This window comes from Myodes glareolus, chromosome 11, assembly GCF_982192425.1.
Source record: "Myodes glareolus chromosome 11, mMyoGla1.1, whole genome shotgun sequence".
Classification (NCBI taxonomy): domain Eukaryota; kingdom Metazoa; phylum Chordata; class Mammalia; order Rodentia; family Cricetidae; genus Myodes; species Myodes glareolus.
Window position 1 is genome coordinate 42,798,282 of NC_142036.1, and position 16,594 is coordinate 42,814,875.

General features: G+C 47.6%; 1 protein-coding gene and 1 long non-coding RNA gene across 9 annotated transcripts in view; both read left to right on the top strand.

The window, feature by feature from the left end:
• Positions 1–16,594, top strand: part of Dpf3 (double PHD fingers 3) — a 265,496-nt gene that overhangs the window by 73,748 nt on the left and 175,154 nt on the right. The window contains exon 1 of one of the 8 annotated variants that reach the window (XM_085697409.2): positions 14,996–15,133. The exons of the other annotated variants lie outside the window; for them this stretch is intronic. The gene's annotated coding sequence lies outside the window, so the exon portion shown is untranslated. Of the gene's footprint in view, positions 1–14,995; positions 15,134–16,594 lie in introns of those variants that run through there. 8 annotated transcript variants of the gene reach the window in all.
• LOC146892346 (uncharacterized) lies at positions 4,468–5,849 on the top strand. Its single transcript, XR_015004399.2, has 2 exons — positions 4,468–4,770; positions 4,884–5,849. It is a non-coding gene; the product is annotated as an uncharacterized LOC146892346 (long non-coding RNA).

The window sequence follows — 16,594 nt, forward strand, 5'->3', positions numbered from 1 at the left end:
TCACATGCATTGTGGCTTCCTATGCATGGATAGGATGGCTTCCTATCAGATGATAGGAACTGGAGTTATAGGTGGCAGTGAGCTGCCTTGACTGATGTGGGTGTTGGAGTCTGAACTTGGGTTCTTGGGAAGAGTGACACGTGCCCTTTATTGTTGTTTTGAGACAGAGTCTCTTTATGTAGCCCTAACTGTCGTGGAACTCACTATGTCTGCCTTTGAACTCAGAGATCTGTCTGCCTCTGCTTCCCCAATGCTGGGACTAAAGGCGTGCGCTACACTCGTCTGCAGCAAATGCTCTTAGCCCCAGTTTTTTTCTCTCTCCTGTATAACTGGTGTGGTAGACAGGGCGGGGTTCCACGTTTTCCATCTCGCAGATGAGGAAGGGAGGCTCTGCCATGGCTAGGAGATGGCTTAGGGTCTTTTCTCTAAGATGATTGACACTTGTGGCATCAGTGGGATGGATTGGGGTGAGATTCTGATGGGCTTCTACCCCTTCACTGTGTCAGAAGTTACCTGGCTTTCCTTGTCTGTTTGACAGGGCTGATACTATCTGCACCATCAGCCCCGACTGTGGGGGAGGCCAAATAAAACAACCCAAGTGAACGAATACAGGCAAATACAAAGCAGGGTGCAAGCGTCAGCCCTTTAAAGGTTGTGCTCTCTTTGTACTGTGACTGGGGGTCAGCTGGCCACCGGGGAAGATGGGGAAATCCAGGGTCATGCTGATCCAGGCTTACACTGGTGCTGTACACAAGGGAAAGGGCATGCCCTATGGAGTGGGGTGGAATGCTGGGCTCTGGGTCATGGTGGTGCTGCCCACGCAGCCTGAGACTTCCAAGTTGTCAGGGAAGCCAAGGGCTCACATGTACCAGAGAAACTGTGTTTCATTTCAGAGGCCTTGGGACTACATATGATTTATTATATCATGGACATACTGTGTGACACCTGATTCCCTTGAATCTTATTTTTACTCTTCTTGTTTGGTTGTTTGCATTTTCTTTGTGTGTGTGTATGTGTGTATGCATGCACAAGCATACGTGAACTGTGGATGGAGGCCAGAGGTGTCTTGTTTTTCTGTACTTTTTTTAAAGACAAGCTCTTTGAAGATGGAGGTCCCTAATTTGGCTAGACTGCCTGACCAGGGGGTCCTCTGCCTCTGTCTTCATTGCATGGGAGTTACAGACATGTTGTGCCATGCCTGACTTTTTCTGTGGCTGCTGGGGACACAAACTCGTGTGTGTATGTTTGTCCAGCAGGGTCCCTAACCACTTAGTCATCTCCCTAGCCCACCTTTTGTTTTCTGAACAGTGCTGGGATTCACCCCGGGCATGCTAGGCAGGCGCTCTACCACTGAGCCATGTTCCCAGCCTTCACTAGACTCATCTTTGAAATGTGATTGCATGCCCTGGAAATACAGAACGACTTGTGAGTTCCCACAGCCGGGCATGCTCCTGTGCTTTCTATCCGACACCTGTTCCCTCCAGCATCAGTTAAAAGAGAGTGAGAGATTGGAAGACACAGCATTGGTATTCAGAGAGAGGGGCCATGGGCCCCCAGGAGTTATTCCAGATAAGGAGGCAGATTTTCTCAATCCTCTCACGGAACTAGTCCTTTTGACAACTGACCCCGGTGCAGAGAGACTGACTTTGACCATGCGACCTGCAGATAAATCATTTGTGTTCTTTTAAGCCATGTTGTTTGTGGCCATTTGTTACAGCAACGAAAAGAAACTAAAAAAGTGGACTTATGATTCGCTACGATTATCGCATGCACGGATGCCTTCTACTGCATGGCTGTACCATAACATGCCTGTCCATTTATTAATGGATGAGTGTTTGGGTTGCTTCCAAGTTTGAGCTATTACGAACGAAGCTGCTGTGAACATTCATATATAGGTCTTTGTGTGGACGTATGTTTTCATGTCTCTTGAACATTTGCCCAAATGCCTATGCGTGGGATTGCTGGGTCACAAGAGCTTATTTAGCTTGACAAGATGCTGCCAGCATGCTTTCCAAAGTGGCTGTGGCATCTAGAGTCTCTACCAGCAGCTATGAGAGCTATAGTTACACTGTATCCTAGCCAGTGCTCAGCATTGTCAGTCTTTTTAATTTTAGCCATTATAATAGATGTTTAATGCTATCTCATTGTGATTTTAATTGCATTTCCCTGATGACTAATGATGTTGAACATTTTTTCCCATGCTTTTTGGCCAGCTGTAGCTCATCTTTTATGCAATGTCTGTTCAGTTCTTTTGTCTATTAAAAATTGGGTCATTTGACTTATTATTAAATTTTAGGAGTTCTTTATATATTCTGACTAGACATCCGTTATTGGATATGCCTTCTGCAAATATTTCCTTGCCGTCTGTGGCTTGTGTTTTATTTTGAGGCTCGAGCCTTCCAGAGAGCAGATGTTTTGAATATTGATGAAAGCCAACACAGTGGGATGCCCAAGCTAAGACATTTTTGTTTAACCTAAGGTGAACAGAATTTTCTTCCAATTTTTCTTCTAGAACTTTTATAGATTTTGCTCTTACATTTAGCTCTCTGGTTCAGTTTAATTCTTCTGCAGAGAATGAGGTAAGAGTTAAGGTTTATAAAATTAAAAAATATTGAGATGTCTAGCTGGTTTGGAATCAGGATAATCCTGGCCTCACAGTTAGCATGGTGCTCAGTCTTGTGGGAAATATACTGGTAAAATCTGATCTGCGATGGAAATTTTTTCCTTTCCTTTCCCATTTTCTTTTTTATTCTTTCTTGGAAACAGGGTCTATATAGCCCAGATTGGCCTTGAACTCATGATACTCCTGCTTCAATTTCCTAAATGCTGGGATTACAGGTGTGTGTCACCATCCTAGACCCCTGTTGGAAGTCACCCTCTCCAAATGTGACAGAGGCAGATTTTGATGAGTTAGTGTGATACACAGATGAGCTGTTTTGGGCTTTCAAAGAAGGGACAAGACATTTGAAATCTTAATGAAGGAGGTGACCCTGGAGAGGCTTTGTGGGGCTGCAAAGACACGGCACTGGGTCGCCATTTCTCCTGGGAAGAAGGCATGGCTGATACCCTCCTGGAATTGTAAAACAAAATCGTCTTACTAAAAAGGGACGCCTGGCCAAGTGATTTCAAGCAGGTGTGGGAGGAGGAATGAGTTGGGTGGGCAGCTCTGGGTGTCCTGAGTTAGAGGAGAGTCCATCAGCTCATCACTAGGGGTTGTGCATGCATAGGTGCGTATGCCTTTGTCTTCCCAGTCTCAACAACTCTGAGTCATGCTCTCCCTGCAATGAAAAAGGAAGGAAGGAAGGAGAGGGACCAGCCCCAACAGAGTACCCCTCTACCCCCTAGCTATGTGTCCAGCATCCAGACTACATCATCTCATCCAGATAGCGCCCCCCACTTCACAAGAGCAGCTTAGCCCTTCCCATGCTTGCAGACTCAAAAGGATCAGTGCTAGTACTGTGCTGAGTCCGAGGTCTCCGTTCCTGGCTCCACAAGGCTCTGGTATACCATATTCCTCCAGCTGCCTTTCGGAGGATGACTGGCACAGAGACTGGACAAGATGGAAAGCGGAGGAGGGTTGGGTCTGGCTGGGTGTTTGTGGGTTTGCTCCGACTTAGCCGAAGTGGTCTCTGTGCTGTTGGCTGGGAAGTAGCTGGCTTGCTGCGTGGCTGGGGTTTGCAAAGGGTCTGAAGATCCTTCCGCCAGAGGGGCTTTGAAAGCTGCAGCTTCCAGTAGCATCTATCAGCTGGGATTGTCCCTTCTTCTCCTCCAGATTGAATCCCGCCAGGGTTTTAGTGGCTTATCTGTTCCCAAGATGACCCTACTTCTCCCTTACCTGTGCAGCCTCACCCGTCACTCCCTCTGCTTCCTGTCACACATTAGTTCGGAGAAGGACCCTTCAGCAATCCTACCATTTGACCCTGTTATCTGCTTCCTCACTCCCAAGTTCCTTTGGTTTTCTCTAAAGAGGTGTGAGTTTACTAGGGATGAAAGCAGACTGGGATCTTGTGTGACTTCAGATTCACGTGTGTGTGTGTGTGTGTGTGTGTGTGTGTGTGTGTGTCTATGAGTCTGTGTGTCTGTGTGGCTGCTCCCCTCTCTGTGTCATGGCATGACATCCTGGATGGTGTAAGTTCCCATTGTCACTCCATCTCCTCCAGGACCCTTAGCCCTGGGCCCTCTGCGGGATAAGGACTCTTGCCTGTCTGCCTCTGAAAATGCTTTGTTTGGTCATCATGGTCCTGGCCCCTGCCAACTCAGAAAACCTGAGCCAGGGCCAAGCCTGGCTGCCTGGTCTCCTGGACAGCATTGCATGCTGCTTTGCGTCAGCAGAAAACGTATCCCCTGCCAGTCACATTCTAGAGCACCCTGTCCCTTGCAGCCCTGGCCTGCGAGGCCTCTGGGCCGAGTCCCACTTGCCAGGCTGTTTGATCTCTCTGCCCACATACCTGGTGCTTCAGGAATCCTGAAATATGGCTTGATGGCTTCATGACCTCAGGCGAGGTGCTTGAAGTTGGGTTTCCATGCCTGTTCCTCCTGGCCGGGGTTACCAGGGGTGTCACCTCTAAGCTCCTCCCAGCTCCCAAAATACCAGCCCTACCTCCCAGTACTGCCAGAAAGTGCTTAGCACATTAGCGGGTTTAGCCACTGCCACGGTGACAGGCACTTAGGAGGCAGCCGCAGCACAGAGATTTTCATCGTGAATTCCTTCCAGTGCCTCACTATTTTGACAACACAGGGCAGCACGGTTACCAGGAACCTGCCCTGCCTGTGAGTTAGAAGGATGGGGTGGGGGTGATGAGAGAAACAGCAAATAAGGGATCCTGAGGGGGGGGGGATGCACCTGCCTCTCATTTTGCTGTGACTGCATCTGTCTTTAGCAGGCCTGGCTGGCAGACCTCTCTTTGGCCTTCGGGAGCTCACGCGGAACAGGTCTTGGATCCTGACAACTTTCTTTTTCCAGAGTGGCCTCAGCTCAGCGGCTTCTCTTGCAAGGGAGACAAGAGACTCCTAGTCTTGCCAAGGAGGCAGCCAGGCAGGCTGAGAGAAAGTCTCACCCAGCAGCCCTGTGCTCTGAAGCCCCAGCCCTTGCTCCTTCTCTGCCACCTCAGGCTGCGGGCCCTGAAGCATGTCTCCAGCTCCCTAAAACGCACGGTTCTCATCTGTAGGCCAGACTAACATGACCAGCTCTACCTACCTCCGTGTAAGGCTTGTCATCTGCAAGAGACAGTGGACGTGGGTGTGTTTTGAAAGGGTGAGGTGAAGCTTTCTGTGAGCTCCTGAAGGGAGGATACTGCGTCTTATTTGCTGTGAATTCCTCGACGATGTCTAGTCTGTGGGATGTAAAGGAAAATATGATGACTTTTCAGAAGCTGCCAGTGCCCTCCACGGATGAGTATGGTGAAGAACAGGAAGGCTCATGATGTATTGGTGTACGAGGGCTGCTGTAACGAACAGCACAGACTACCGGAAAGCCTAAACATCAGGAATGCAATCTGTTACATCCAGGAGGCAGAGGTCCACGACCAGTGTCAGCTGCATGGGCCCCGCCCCTCCTGTGGACTCTGAAAAAGTGTCTGTTCTGTGGCCCTCGCTCCACTTCTGCTGTTTTCTGGGCATTCTGGCATTCCCTAGGGGAGAAGTATCACCCCCCACCACACCTCTGCTTTATCCTCACAGGGTTGTGGTGTCCCTGTGCGCCTGGCTCTGTGTCTAAGTGGCCGGTTTAGTTTTAAACGAAGACACAAATTTTTCCTGAATTTTTGGTCTCTGTGTCCTAGAAATAGTTTTATTTTTCCCCCAAATGACTTAAAAAAATAGAATCATTCTGTTTGTCTTTTAGAATCAAATGTAGTATCAGTTTATATTCTTCACCTTCTCCCGCCCTCCCCTCCCACTTCCTGCTTTGCTATCTATCTCGGGCTGGCCTTAAATTCATCACCACGGCAGACCAGCCTGAGAACTCAGTCCTCCCACCGCAACTACCTGAGTACTGGAATCACAGGCATATCCCAGCATGCCCTGCTTCCTACTTCTTTTCTGTGCTGTCCTTCCCCTCGAGCCTCACTCTGTGTCTCTGAATCATGGGTGCCCAATTGCTGATGTAGGATTCACATTTCTCCCCTTCTTGTGCCATGTCTATTATCCTGGCCCCCAACGTCATTTCAGTGCACATCTCCGGCAGGGAAGCCCCCTCTGTGTGTGTCCCCATTTGACTTAGGTACTGACACATCAATAATGTGTCCTGGGCTGGAGCCTTCCAGAGCTGGTGTGCTGCTGAACCATTGTGCTGGAGATGACCTTTGTAAGACCGGCTTTGTCTCGTCAGCCTGTCCTTTCTTTCCAAGGATCCGTTGCTCTTCATCCATCTACATCTTTCCTGTGATCTCTCCAGTTTAGGAAGATGGATGGACATGGGAGAATACCTTTATTTATATGCTAGCTCCGAAGAAGAGACCTATAGAATCGTCTCATGAACCACAGTGCCAAATGCTTTCCATATTTTTTTCATTTCTGTCTCTTGACAGAAATCCCAAGAATCAGATACTTTCACTGTCTGCTTCTTACAGGTGGGCGTTTGGGGTCTGAGCCCCAAACTCAGTGAGGGAGGGACTCAGTCATTTCTAGTATTACCATTTCCTCCCATGCATGAGGAATGTGGGTAGTGGCCACCCACCTTAGAGTTGTCTGCAGACATCTATTTCAGGGGTTCTCCAGTCTTCTGAACCCCAAAGGAGTCAGATAAGCTCAAGAGTCTGTGTTCTAGTCCAGCCCCCAGAGGCCCAAGTTATACACACAGGGTGAGACCCATCCACGCCATGCTAGGTTCCTCTTAGTGTTTCCTACCCCCTCTTCCTCCCAGACTGGGAAACCTGCAATCCATCTGTCTTAGCTGGGTTTCTATTGCTGTGAAGAGACACTGTGACCACAGCAACTCTTACAAAGGAAAACATTTTCCTTTATAAGAAAAATTTCCAAAGGTGGCTCACTTACAGTTTCAGAGGTTTAGTTCATTATCATCAAGGCAGGGAGCATGGAGGCCTACAGGCAGATGTGGTGTTGGAGCTGAGAGTCCTACATCTTGCAAGCAACAGGAAGTCGACTGAGACCCTGGGCATGAGCATAGGAAACCTTTAGTACTTCCCCCACAGTGACACACTTCTTTTAACAAGGTCATAGCCACGTCAACAAAGCCACACCTGCTAATAGTGCCACTCCTTATGAGGTTATGGGGGCCAATTGTGTTTGAACTACCAGTACCATCATACATGGCTCTGAGCAGAATGGGGCATGGAACATGCCTTTTACCTTTTCCAGGCCTCTTCTCTTCTGTGGGGTGATCCTGGGAGGTTTGGTGGGTTCCTACGAAGAGAGAGTGGCATGTATGGCTATGTTGGCATCCCTACTTTTCATGTTTTCTCTAGAGCCTATGCTTGTTCTGTGGTCCCTAGGAAGGCATCTGGCCTGGAGTGTGCAAGGCAGGATGTGGAAGCTGGCTGCTGCTGCTGATGGTGATGATGATGATATAGAATTGTTTCAATGACTCTGCAGAACTGAGTGTTCCAGGATGAAATTGTGGGTGAATCAGGGCTCCGTGGAGAACCCTGACCCATCTTACTTGCTATACTATCCTCTGCCCTTCTGCCTTCCTCACCTTCCAGTTCCATCTGGAATCCTACCACCAGGCAAAACAAAACAAAACAAAAAACCCAACAACAACAAAAAACAAACAAAAGCAAAAAACAAAACAAAACAAAATCAAAAAACAAAAACAAAACAAACAAACAAACAAAAAACCCAAACCAAAAAAACTCATGTCTAAACCAATAACCTTTCTAAAAACCCAGTCCCGCTGGGCAGTGATGGCACACGCTTTTAATCCCAACATTCAGAAGGCAGAGGCAGGTAGATCTCTTAAATTTAAGGTCAGCCTGCAGAGAGAATTCCAGGATAGCTAGGGCTATACAGAGAAACCTTCTCAAAAAAAAAAAAAACGATAAAAACCAAACCAAACCAACCAACCAAACAAAAAAACCAAACCAAAATGAAAACCCAGTCCATTCCAGCCACTTAACAAACAAGCAAACAACAGCCGCTGCCACCACCAAAGACTCAAGCACTGTTGACTTGTGCACTGACTGGGTGGTGATGACTTGCTCACCTACAGGCTTAAGTTCCCACCTATGGAAACCCTGCCCCTGCTCTTTCTGAGGCATGTAACCATCATGGAGGGCTTAGCTGGCACAGGCTCTTAGAAATCAGGACCCCGGAGCTAATTTGTCAACCTAGCAAAGGCAGGAACCTTCTGCATCCCATGTGAGGAACATGTCTGGCCTGGAGGAGATGCTCACTAGATGTTTCTTGACTGAACTGAAAAGCATCATCACGCTAATCCTGTGTAGAAAGAGCAGAGGAGACAGCCGAGGTGATGTGGACCACTTACCTGAGGAATTGAGTCTATCGGTGTTGCTAATGAGATGATAGCAAATACTAGGTGAGTTATAAAGACCAGAGGCTTAGTTAGTTCAAGGTTCTGGTTCACAGCCAAAAAACTGTATCTATGATGGTCTTCTTGCAGGCAGAAGCATGAGACATTGGACTTTGAGAGACAGGGTGCATGTGTGTCTCTTGGTCTTTGTCCTCTTTCTCATAAACACATCAGTGTTCACCCGGAACTACTCCATTCTGGTTCACTTTCTAACTTTCCCAAGGATACTTTCTCTAAATACCAAGGTTGGTTTAGGTTTTTACCATTTTCAATAGTTCACGATAGTGATATGGTTCTACTGTGAGTTTCAGAGGGACCATACTATATTAATGATGTTGATCATACAACAGATAGTGTTTGGGATTAGAAGCCAAATCAATAAAACTGTCGTCGTCGTCTTCTTCTTCTTCTTCTTCTTCTTCTTCTTCTTCTTCTTCTTCTTCTTCTTCTTCTTCTTCTTCTTCTTCTTCTTCTTCTTTTTCTTCTTCTTCTTCCTCATCCTCCTCCTCCTCTTCCTCCTCCTTCTTCTTGGTTTTTTACTTGAACCAAAATCTGAGTTATGTCTTCTTTTGTTTTTGTTTCATTTTGAGACAGGTTCTCATTATAAAGACCTTTAATTCATGATCCTTCTGACTCTGCCTCCAGAGAGAGGGTTGAGACAGCTATGGACCACGATTCCTGTAAGATATGGGTCCTGAGTAGTCTTTACAAAGCCAGGAGCCCCCTGGCTGGTACTCTGGCAGGAAGAGAGCTAAATAGATAGTAGCAAGTTTTTTTTTTAAAAAAAACAATTATTAATTTTTAAATTGGCATCTCTGAAGATGTTGGCTTGGGATTCCAGGTTAACATTTAAATACTTCCTTATCAAAGGAGTAAATGGTAGGCTCACACATTATTAAAAATTTAACTTGGAAAAATGTCCTTGGAGCGCAGCGTCTGTCCAGAGTGGAGAGACCCTGTGGTGAGCCTCTTGCCGGCAGAATGGCCGCAAGGCCTGCTGAGACTTGCTCAGCATCCTACTTTTCCTGTTGGAGTTCAAAATGTCTTGTAAAATATCCAGTGAAGCAATTTTCTTCCTCTCCCTCCCCTTCTCTTTCTCAATTCCTCCACAAAGCAGGACATTTGATGCTGTGGTGGGGCTGTGGAAAGAATTCTCCATGTGACTCAAAATAAGATATCCCTGAAACGTGTCTCATCTTTGTAGCCGTCAACCCTGACTCTTGCCCCATTTCTGAGCTCCCCCTCCAGGCTTCTAATCCTTTTTTGATCCTCCCCTTCCTGAGCACCAGTCCATTCCTGACCTTTGTCCTGTTCCTAACTCTGACTGTATCCCTTATCCTCTTTGCTTATCTCTTTCCATTCGGGAGAGCTGGAGGAGGGTGGCCTTCAGCCAGCGTCCCAAACCATTTGCTTCTCACTTTTCTGGGTAGGTTTTAGAAGCTGAAAGTTTAGTGACTTGTTTTCCAGGTGTTGTCCAAAGGCCCCTCTGTCAACACTAGCAAGTGTTAGAGTGTACAGTATCACACGCCATTTTAAAAATAAGATAATTCATCATCATCATCATCATCATCATCATCGTGTGTGTGTGTGTGTACTCTAGGGTGTGTACATAAATGTGAGTGTATAAAATGCTTTCTCTTCTTCCGTGTGAATTCCAGGGATCAAATTCCAGTTCTGAGACTCGGCGGCAAGTGCCTTTGTCTGCTCAGCCCTCTCCCTGTCCCGTCCCTTTTAATCCTGTGAACAGTAGTCGTCATAGTAAAAATAATTATAGTGATATGGTGGCAGCGACACTAGTGCTTCTCCTGAGCCCCTGTTACCTGTTGTGCACTGCCCTCGGCACAGTCCCTCACATCCATCCGCTAGGTCCTCACACAGACCCTAAGAGACACCTATTGCGGTCTCTGCTTTAAGGATGGAAAACAGGCACAGATATGTTGTTTGCCTAAGGCATCCAGTTAGTGAGTTATGACAATCACAGAATGACGAAATGACCCAAATTCCATTTAGATCGTGTCCTGACTAGGTGAAGGGTTTGTTTCTAGGTCCCTGCTCATCTCCTAGGTGGGTCTGCTAGGATGTGGTAGCGAGATGCACTAGGAGGGAGAAAACTCATTTCTTTGATCTTGCAGGAAGCTAAGCCCTGTCTTGGGCCATGTGAGAAACAAAGGAGAGGCTGTCCTGAGGGGCCGAGGGGGGAAGGTGAGGTCCCCCGTGGACAGCTGTGCTGACCGACTTCCCAGTCTTTCTGCATTTTAACAAATATTTACCCACTGGGCAGCGTGGGGGCTGAGGACAGAGCTGTCTATCCTAAGTCCTCAGGATTGACCGCACAACTGGTTTAGGTGGGTAGACAAGTCATAGGAGAGCGTGGCAGTGAGGGGAGAATTGTAGGTGTGAAAATTCATCGGACTTTGGGTGTCAGCTGGTTGTATTTCTATTATATGTCCCCCACACTTGTAGAACAGTGTCAGTAGCAAGGGTAGGCTCTTTCTCCCAGGGTTTTAGCTAGGGTTTCTGTTGCTGTGAAGAGACACCATGATCACGGCAACTCTCATAAAGGAAAACATTTAATTGAGTGAATTACTTATAGTTCTGAGGTTTAGTCCATTATTGTCATGGGGGGGCATGATGGCTGGGAATACGGTGGTGTGAAGGCAGACATGGTGCTGGAGACGTAGGCAGGAGTTCTATATCTTGCACAGGCAACAGGAAGTGGTCTCAGACACTGGAGCATATATGAGACCTCAAAGCCAGCCCCCACAATGGCACACTTCCTCCAAGACCACATTTCACAAGAACACACCTACTCCAACAAGGCCACACCTCCTAACAGTGTCCTCCCTTTGGGGGTCATTTTCTTCCAAACCACCACACCCAGAAAATAAAATTATTACGATGTAGTATCTCCCCAAAGTTTGCAGGGCTGAATCTTTTTTATATAATGGGTAATGAAAAGGCTGGTGAGACGGCTCAGAGGGTAGAGGTGCTTGTTGCCAAGCCCAGTGACCTAAATTTAATATATGTGATTCACATGGTGGAAGGATAGCTCCAATTCTGGCAATCTGTCCTCTGACCTCTGCACCCAAGCTATGGCATGTGCATACACACAAAACACACCCACACAGTATAATAAAAAATGAATACATAATAAAAAAAGGTAGGCGCATGAGTTGTTTAAAGCCCTTTCCTGTCATGAGTTGGAGCCACTGTGGTGGGTATGGCAGGAGGGAAGAGGGGCAGGGACTAGGCCTTGTTTGTTGCTCACACAGGCTCAGGAACCATCCTGGAGGGTCAATATGTGAGCAGAGTCCTGGCTCTGGGAGGCGCCAGTCATGTGTGGTTAAGACTGTTGAAGACTGGTAGAGCAACATGGCTGCCTGAAGTGGCCACTGGGTGTGGCAGGGAGAAGGAAATGGGTAACCACGAGAAAGTGGCAAGGGAAGGATGGTTAAAAGATGAGGGGGATGGGCAGATGAAGTGTGTGTGTGTGTGTGTGTGTGTGTGTGTACATGAATATGCATGTATGTATGTGTATGTTGAAGCAAGGTTTCAGCAGCCCAGACTAGCCTCAGTGTAACTGATGGCGTTGAACTTCTGAGTTCTGATGCCCCTGTTTCCACTGTTCCCAGGATTATAGGGTTTCAGGCATGTGCCAACATGTTTGGTTTATTCAGTGTTGGGACAGAACCCAGGGCCTCATGCGTGCTAGGCAGGCTACTCTATCAACTGACAATGATATAATTAAGGAGGCTTTATTGGTGTTGGTGTGAGGAGGGAGGTTGGCTAGCTCTACAAAGGTCCTCAGTGACTTACTGGGAATGTCTATTGTCATGACTCCTGAGAGTGTGGGGGTGGGAGTGTGGGAGGGAAGGGAGGCAGGGTTACTCCTGGGAGGAAGGGAAGAGGAGAGTCCCTGCGGAGAGATGAGAGGTATTTTCCTTAAAAACCAGAGGTGTGCTGGAAAACACAATTCTGTTTTCAGACTTTTGCCATTGCCCGGTCAGGTGAAAATGGCCCCACGTGGGGTTGGCTGGCTACCCCTACCTGTCCTCTTCCTTAGCGTGCTGGTTTAGTAGCAATAGGTTTCCCCTGACTCCCGCCAGGGCTGGAAGGCAGATCCTAGGTTCGGCCAGAACTGTATGTGAAATCTGGATGTGTATGTGTGTCTTGAGGGTCGGTGGGGAAGCCTCACTTTGCCTGTGAGACAGCTGAGGCTCTGAGAAGAAGGTGGCTGCCGCTCTATGTTCCCCAGCTGCCAGCTGGATGCCTTACCTGTGGCAGACACAGGGCACACATCTATCGAGTCAGTCTAGGAGATAGCTCGCTAGGATTTGGGAATCCAGATATTCAGATTCCTTGTCCTTCAGTGACACCATCCGGAGTTGTGTATTGCAAGGTCCCATTCACTAGAGTACCAAGAGGGAATCTCTCCCTGTCTCGTTTTACAAGGTTCATTTATTGCTATGCGTGTGAATGTTTCCTGTATGTATGTACATTAAGTGTGTGCCAGAAGGTCAGAGGAGGGTTTCACATCCCCAAGACCTGGGGTTATGGGTGGTTGTGAGCTGCTGTACGGGTTCTGGGAAGAGCAAGGCTTCTCAAGCACTGAGCCATCGCTCCAGCTCCCAGAGGGAATATTTTACGGATTACAGTTGTCCAGTAGAGCCAGGTTCTGCTACTTTTGGGGGCTTCCTATGTGCTCTGTGTTGACCTTGTCACTTCTTTATGACCAGTAAACCTTTTCCTATTCTCGGTCTTCTTGTTGAAAAAAATGAATTCAACCCTTCTGATCCCTTCCCCCAATTCTCGATCAGTTTCACTGAAAGAAGGCTTTGTGGGTAAAGAAAAAGTATCCTGCTCTCCTGCTGGTAGGAGAGAGGCCCGGCTCCAGCAGTTTGCTATCTTAGGCATCCTGTGGCTTGCTGTTTTTGTTGTTGTTTGTTTCTTGTGAGTGGGGTAGCCTCCAGTATGCAGATGTTCACCAATACCTTGACTTTGCTGTCTCTTCTTCTAGGGTAATTATAGGTTGGCACAATGTACTTACTGTTCTGTTCCACAACAAAGCACTGTGCTAGGGGAGACCTGCGGAGAGGGTCAGGAATGGAATCATTGTCTGTGTTGGTGTGAGTGTGTGTCCTGGGCAGTCACAGTGTACCTCAAATTACACACACACACACACACACACGAGAGAGAGAGAGAGAGAGAGAGAGAGAGAGAGAGAGAGAGAGAGAGAGACAGAGAGACAGAGAGAGACAGAGAGAGAGACAGAGAGAGAGAGAGAGAGGGTTTCTCTGTAGCTTTGGAGCCTGTCCTGGAACTAGCTCTTGTAGACCAGGCTGGCTTTGAACTCACAGAGACCCTGAGAGATAGGATTAAAGGTGTGAGCCACCACTATCCACCACTCAGCTCAAATTATATTTCTTCTTCTCACCCACACCCTATTAGTTGTTTGTACTTCACTACATTTTTTTTTCTTCTTCTTCTCTGTATTCTTCCCTTCCGACATCACCACCAATGGCAGGGTGTGGCAGCTTTCATCTTAAATGCTAGGCTAGAGTGTTGAGAGAAGTGTTTAAAATTCTCTCATTGGATTTGTCAACCCCTTCCACTAGATGAGTTGTATTACTCATTTGAGTTGTTCAGAATCTTTTTGCTTTAAACAGTTTGTGATGGTTTCTGAAAAATGTTGGGTAACCTAGTCACCCATCCACCCATCTACCCACCCACCCTTCCATCCACCCACCCATTTACCCACCCTTCCATCCATCCACCCATCCACCCATCCACATACCCATTCATCCACCCACCCACCACCCACTCATCCATCCATCCACCCACCCACCACCCATCCATCCATCCACCCACCCATCCATCCACCCTCTTACTCACCCATCTACCCACCATCCATCCACCCACCCATCCATCCATTCATCCGCCCGCCTATCACATGTTATTGAGAGCTCATTAGGAGACAAGGTTCTGGGCTATATGGTGAGTCAATAATTTTAAGAAGAACAAAAGAAGCCAACACCATTTCTACCCATGTAGACCTCTGCTGCCTACTCTGGCAGATGAAAGATGTATGGATGTTAAGTTCATTTGTGTCCTTGTGGACTACAAGGTTGGGAGACGTTCAGAGCTTGACTCTTCCAGATAGAAATTCGAAATGCGTCTTCATGCCCATGGGCTACCCATCACCAGGCAACACAATAACAATTGTTATTCTATGTCTTATTTTGTTGTACAGTCTCTTAGACCAGGATATCTGTAAGAGGCATCTATGGTTGTATCTGTCCCTATTCTCTCTTGTCCCCAGACCCTCCTGCACTGGGGCTGGCTGTCACATTTAGCGATGTTTATGGCTTAGCTGTAGCAGTTTTTTTTTTTTTTTTTTTTTTTTTTTTTTTTTTTTTTTTTTTACCAGAACCATTGCTATTTGAATACAATGACCTTGTTTGACCATCAGCCTCAGAAGTCACAACTCTCACATCTTTCCCTGAGGGGTGGTGTCTGGCTTCACCGACACCAAGGGATGCCAAGGCTGCTCGGCTGAGACTCTGTGAGCCCACTCTGAGAAGCAGACTGGGAGAAGTCTGACCAGGAAGGCAAATGCTCCGCTGAAAGCTGTTTGCTCCTTCAGCTGTGAGTCCTATAGCTTGTCAGTTTTACTGGTTGGGGTGATGGAGAGGTGGACAGTGGGTTAGGTGCTCTACACCCCTAGAAGGGCAATGAGTCAAAAGGGAGGACCCTGGAGTGCTGAGGTCCTGGAGGCTGGTTTGAGAGTTCCCCAAGGCCAGGGTAATAAACTGAGGCTGGCTGGTCAATGTTCTCCATCACTTGTGGTCTTTGAAGAAGTCACCCTGGTGTAATACAGCTCCCATGAACAAGAGAAAGACTAGTATTTATTTTTTATGTGTATGCATGCATGTGTGTGTATGCGTGTGTCTTAGCCAGAGGTTGATATTGTCTTCCTCTGTTGCTCTCTACCTTTTATATCAAGGCAGGATCTCTTACTTGACTGCCTGGGTGATCTCCTGTCTCTGCCTTCCAAGTCACACTTGCCTGGCATTTAGATGGGTGCTGGGGATCTGAACTCTGGTCCTCTCTCTGTGCAGCAGGCTTTACTCACTGAACCAGCCCCACAGCCCCCAGAGTGATTTTTAGTCTTGCTTCAAACTCTTGACGACATCTAAAAATGTATCATAAAGCAAACAAGGGCCTTCCCTTTGTATATGTTTTAAAAAGAATCAAAACTCTTTCCTCTTGTTAAGTTAAAACAAGTCCTCAGAGCAGAAAACCCATATGCTTAGGGACAACCAGAGTGTCGGCTCCTGGGAGTAGTGTGTGTGTGTGTGTGTGTGTGTGTGTGTGTGTGTGTCTGAGGTATGTACTGATATGACAAAGTGGATTTTCACCCTTCCTAACTCTGACCAGACATGATTTCAAAGGCACAGGTCTGGAGACTCGGTGCTGCAGCCCAGTTGTGGAAGTGTTTGTCTAACATACTGGGTTCGAAACTAGGCACTTGGGTGGGAGAGGTGGGGGCGGGAATCAGAGTTTCAAGGTTATCCTTGACTTCATAGTGAATTTGAGGCCAGCTTGGTCTACACAGGGCCCTGACTCAGAGAAATTCAATCCTGAAAACAGCAGCAGCAACAACAATAACAGCAGCAGCAGCAGCAGCAGCAGCAGCAGCAGCAGCAGCAGCAGCAGCAGCAGCAGCAGCAGCACTTACCAGAGGGCAGGGACACTGTGTTAGAAATCAGCTAATCTGAGCACTAGACACGCACAGAACTGTGAGCTACTAGAGGTTTCGCATTATGGCTGAAGAAACTGAAGGAAATGCAATGATGGACCTCCATGCCCCAGGGTGGGCGACAGAGCAGGGCGAGAACCCCAGACTCCTGGTTCCCAGGTTGTATGTGCTGTGGCTCCTCACCCATGGGTCTTACTGTCTCTCTCAAACAGAAGTAGGCCGAGGGCAGAAACCACAAGTGCCCTCTCCTCTGTGGTATGTCCGGGGCTGGTGACGGCTCTGCTTGCCCAGCTGTCCCTTCTCTGGCATCTGGACTTCAGCATTTGCGGGCTGTCATTTGTTGGAAT